Source organism: Tachysurus vachellii, chromosome 24, assembly GCF_030014155.1.
Source record: "Tachysurus vachellii isolate PV-2020 chromosome 24, HZAU_Pvac_v1, whole genome shotgun sequence".
In the NCBI taxonomy this organism is placed as follows: Eukaryota; Metazoa; Chordata; class Actinopteri; order Siluriformes; family Bagridae; genus Tachysurus; species Tachysurus vachellii.
In genome coordinates, this window is record NC_083483.1 from 13,372,700 (window position 1) to 13,378,814 (window position 6,115).

Below are 6,115 nucleotides of genomic sequence, written 5' to 3' on the forward strand. Positions count from 1 at the left end.
AGCATATATTTGTTGTTGTTGTTGTTGTACAACAATTTTAATTCTCCTAAAAGGTAATGAAGGTAAATGTATTAGTACACACTGATGCCTGCTCTGATGATTAACTGTTTATTTTTATTTATTTATTTATTTATTTTACTCCATCATGCTTAAATCAAATTTAAAATAAGTACACAGGCAAGTTTTCCTCATACCTCTAGGGTTGGGTTTCGATTCCCGCCTCTGCCATGTTCTCCCTGTGCTTTAGGGGTTTCCTCCAGGTTCTCCGGTTTCCTCCTGCAGTCCAAAGACATGCGTTGTAGGCAGACTGGCATCACTAAATTGTCTGTAGTGTGTGTGAGTGTGAGTGATTGTGTGTGATTGTCCCATGTGATGAACTGGCAGGTTCCCTGTTACCCTGTGTAGGATAAACACGACAGAAAACGAAAATCATTTATTTGTTTCATTGATATTCTTGTCAGTGCCATTCAACTCAAGACCAAATCAAAACACATGTAAATCATAAACACTGTCCTCTTCTCATCCCAGGATTAACAATCTGTATGAGTAAATAATTCTAGATTTAATCCCACTATTTAATGTCATCCAGGGAATGTTTTGGGTTCCTCTCATTTCATCTCAAAGAGATTTTCTACTCCATCCAAATGTGTAGTTCTGAATGAAATCCTGCAGCCAAACATCTTTTTTAGACAGTCTATTGAACCCATGATGTTTAACATACCATAGAGTCGAATAAATCTTTTCTTCTGACTTCTTTAAATCATAACAGACTCCCCTCTGTTGATGTTGTTGCTGCTGCACTCGCTCCACTGGCCAGCGGTAGCTGAACACATCAGATTCAAAACACTGATGCTTCCCTACAAAGCCAAAAATGTACCAGCTCACTCTTACCTCAGAGCTCTTTTCACTCCTCACACTGCACCTTGCTCCCTCAGATCAACCAGCACTGCTTGACTGGCTCCACCATCTCTCAGGGTAAGACGTAGTTACACATAAAGAGTCTACATTGTTATGGCACCGAGTGGTGGAATGAATCTTAAACTGACAGGTGAAGACCTACATCTTGCTTAAACACTTAAACTAGCTCTTATTTTTCCTGTTTGTTTTATTAAGATGGGAAGACTGAAACATAGTGAACCAGTGTTAATATATTCATTGATAGAGGCTTTGGAGAACTTTTGTATGTTGCTCTGTATAAGACAGTTTATCAGCTAAAAAAACACACAAATGCATGAATCATTGCCCTGTCGCTCATGGTGTCCCTCAGGGCTCGGTACTTGGCTAGACATTACAGGTAATCCACTGGTAAACATTATTCCTACACAGTGCCATATGTCAATGTTCAGGTGTAAAAAATATGTGTATATAATGTATTATATACATTACATTATATAATATAATGTTTTTTATATATATATATATATATATATATATATATATATAATATCATATCATATGCATAAAGATGGAAAAAAATCTGTTAACAAGCCTCTAATTCAGCCCAAGATCCTTTTATGTCAGGTGGAGCAGACACAGGAAGTGCTTCACCCAGCGACAGGAAGTTCTGTAACCAGAGCTGGAGCAGCATGCAAGACTGTCTGCCCACTGGTTTCCTGTGTGACTAGCCTGCTGTCTGATAATCAAACACACACACACACACACACACACACACACACACACACACACACACACACACACACACAAACAATTGTGTGTAACATTGCCCTATATTCTTATTACTACATGTGAGACAGGTCTTCACATCAGTTGCATGAGCATCAGTTACTCATGGTTAAAATAAAATAAAATAAAATATATTTTCAATCTGAATACACACCTGGTAAAGTAAAAAGGTGTGAAATAAATAATAAAATGCCAAATACTGATTCCATGTGTCTTTAAATCTGCTATACCTGTATAATGTGTTACACTAATCTGAAACATGCACAAAGAAAAAAAATAAAATGTCTAAATAAAGGTCTTTAAATTTCAGTCTTCTTTTCTCTTTTGTGCTGCACCACAGGTTTGAGCTTTTCAGATACACATCTTACCACAAAAATATCATCTCTCTCTCTCTCTCTCACTCACACACACACACATTCCCTCTCTCACACACAGACACACTCTCTCTCTCTCTCTCTCTCTCTCTCTCTCTCTCTCTCTCTCTCTCTCTCTCTCTTCTCTTTTCTCTCTCTCTCTCTCTTTCTCTCACACACTCCCTCTCTCTCACACACAGACACACACACAAACAAACACATACTCTCTCTTTCTCTCACGCACATACAAACACACTCCCTCACCCTCACACATTTTCTCTCTCTCTCTCTCTCTCTCTCTCTCTCTCTCTCTCTCTCTCACACACTCCCTCTCTCTCACACACAGACACACACACACAAACAAACACATACTCTCTCTTTCTCTCACACACATACAAACACACTCCCTCACCCTCACACATTTTCTCTCTCTCTCTCTCTCTCTCTCTCTCTCTCTCTCTCTCTCTCTGTGGGGAGACATACTGACATACTGAGAGGCCTGGCCTTTTTTTTTTTTTTTTTAAACAGCTAATCACTGTAACATGCTCCTCTCTCTCCCTTATAGCAAATAAGGCTTGAAGTGGGAAAATATCCACGCTTCATTTGTATTCAGGTATGTTCAGGGTCTGTGAGTGTTGGTGTCAGAGGTTTAGATCATACATAAGTAGTCTTCCTCATGGAGAGTCTTCCTTCACAGAATGTCTGTACTTAATAGCCACATTTAAATATTTAGACTTTTTTATTTCCTTTTTCTAGGTAATGCAACACCAGTTAGCCAAGCTTTTCATAGCAGCTGATATATTTCTCTGTCTAGCTCCATTAAGGGCCAGACATTAAAGAGTCCAGGATCCTGTGAAAATACTGCATGAAATTGTTCCTCATTACTTCTCGGTAACTGAAATCATGTAGCAATGTAGCTTCAAACATACTAATGCTTACTAACATAAATATCTAGATAACTAATATAAAAACAGCTAATTCATTCATTCATTCATCTTCTACCGCTTATCCGAACTACCTCGGGTCACGGGGAGCCTGTGCCTATCTCAGGCGTCATCGGGCATCAAGGCAGGATACACCCTGGACGGAGTGCCAACCCATCGCAGGGCACACACACACACTCATTCACGCACGCAATCACACACTAGGGACAATTTTCCAGAGATGCCAATCAACCTACCATGCATGTCTTTGGACCGGGGGAGGAAACCGGAGTACCCGGAGGAAACCCCCGAGGCACGGGGAGAACATGCAAACTCCACACACACAAGGTGGAGGCGGGAATCGAACCCCGACCCTGGAGGTGTGAGGCGAACGTGCTAACCACTAAGCCACCGTGCCCCCCAAAACAGCTAATTATTATTTTAAATATTGTTTCACTGAGAATCTGAGCAGGTTAGCTAAACATTAACGACTAGCTAGTTTAAAGCACTATGGAAAAACTTAGCTACTGTTACACTGAAACTATACTAGCTAAATAAATTCATTAGCTAGAATCAAGTGCTATAATAGCTAATGGCTAATATTACACTAAGAGGCTGTCTTATACAGTTCTAAATTAAAATGCTAGGTGGCTAATGTTACACTGAGGAAATGACAAAAAATAAGGAAATAAACATAGCTATTGGCTAGTTTACACTGAGGGATTGACACTAAAGGGTGCTAGCAAAATATAAATAACAAGCTAAGGTAAAGTACTGTAAAATAAAGCAGTAAATATAGCAACCTGGCTAATACTGAATGGACAACACAGAAGTATGTTAGCCAAAAATAAATAGCTAGTTAGCTTATAACAATATTCTAAAATATCTAGCTAGCATATAGTTCTATGAAATAAAAAAATAAACATAGCTAATGACTAGTTTACACTGAGACACTGAAACATAAATACTTTGGCTAAATTTAGCAACCTGGCTAATACTGAGTGGATAACAATAGAGAATTTTAACCAAACATAAATAGCTAGCTAGCTTAAAACATATAAAATTCCAAACAAATAACAAAATAAATACAGCTACTGAGAGACGAAAATTGAAATATTTTAGCTAGCTAGCTTATAACAGCATACGGTAATGTTTTAAAGCTGGATACTAAAGTGATTCTGAGCCTAAACCCTAAGCTTATTGTCTTATTGTGCGGTTAAAAAGGGGCACACAGCCACAAATTTCTTCCTCCATCATATGCATTTCTTCATCCCTCATGTAGTTATGGGCAATATTAGATGTAAAAATCATCTATGAATTCACTATATATAAATAAATATATTAGACCATTTGTGACATTCTGATTTCGGACACTATTTAGGATGGATAGAAGAATTGGGACGCAGGATATAACCAAAGAGTCCAAAAAGTTTATTGTGGAATTTTCTCTGCTGGAAATTAGCGCCGTCATATCAAACCGTCATTACATTTTTTTACCTCCAAGGTAAAAGTGAGTTGAACAGAATGGCTGGGGTCAGTTTAGATTGGGGGAGGAGTCTAAACAATACAAACGGTTCCGTGAGTGAATTTGTTGTGTATGTATTAACGGGACAAAAGCCGTCTTCTTTTGTGTACAGGGTGAAGTGACTGGATTGATTTCGATCTCCGAGCGAATAAACAGGTCTGTGTTGCGTGAATGAGTTCTGTGAACTTGCGTCACAAACATTCGGCAAGTAAACATTGAATCCTGTGCTGCTTGCGAACATAATAAACATGTCGTATCTGTGGCCTGACCACAGCTCACTGTGGTTTGCAGGAGCTGTATTTCTTCACATCATTTCCACCGCTGTTTATCGTTTCTCCTTCATGCATGCTTCTCATGGTACGCAGACATTTGATCATGACTTCTTCAGTTGAAGTGCTGTGTGTAAATGCCACAGCAAGGACCTCAGGCGTTTGTGTGTGTGTGTCGTCTCCCTTGTCACATTCTAGTGGTTTGTTTCACCTGGAGCTGCCCAGCTGTTTTGTGTGTGTGTGTGTGTGTGTGTGTGTGTGTGTGTGTGTGTGTGTAAAACACTGTAGCTTTGTCCTAACCTGGCACCAAAGAACAACGGCAAGGGGGGCGGAAGGGGCCGCAACCAGCTGTGTTGGTGTAGCATAGGGCATATTCTGGTCTCTTTAACACACACACACACACACACACACACACACACACACACACACACACACACACACACACACAGCATATGCCCTCCCTGTAACCAGACCCACCCTAGATTTTGGCATAACCTAATTCGAAAAATATGTGATGACAAGCACATAAAACTGCATGATTCAGAGTTGGTCAATTTTAGGAGCGTTATTTTCTTGATTTCTTGCATATTGGTAATCATAAACGATTGTTACGAGCAGTTGTTTAGAAACTATTCCAAGTGTTCTTTTTTGAATTAGCGCATTGAGGACGGTCGTCTGTGTTGAGTTTCGTAAACAGCCGAATAGTCTAATCTCCAGCTGCGGAGCGTTTATTCAAGAGGACCGAACTGATCAGGAGACAAAAGCTAGAATATACTCTAGATGGGATGCTAGTAAATGCTAGATGGAATGCTAGTATATCACTACAGCATGTATCACTGCTATACTCCTGAACTTCACAAACTACAGAAATGCTGCTGTTGTTATTATTGCAATACTACAGCAGGATGCTTCTACACTCATGAACATCTCCAGCGATGTCATACTGCAGTGATGAAGCATGGTGGCGGGTGTGTGTTGGAATGCTGAGCAGCGCTTGAGGTGCGAATGAGCTCATGGTTTCTAGCCATAAAAAAGAAAGGAAGAAACAAGCTCCCTTTCTGAACAGAGCCACTCTGAGACAGGGCCGAGGGCCTCGCCAGGAACATCAGTCCTCGCCAAGCCTTCCCTCCTCTCCCCCAGATCATACACAATCTCAGCCAACCTTTTATTTATCACTCTTCCTCCTCCTTTTAACACCCCTGCTCCTCTATCAGCTCTGTCGCACAGACGGCTCGTCTAGCCTGGCCTCTTCTTCTCATCTCTGTTCTTCACTCTCTCTCTCTCTCTCTCTCTCTCTCTCTCTCTCTCTCTCTCTCTCTCTTTCTTCTTAATCAGAAGCTTAATAACATCTCAGCGCTACAT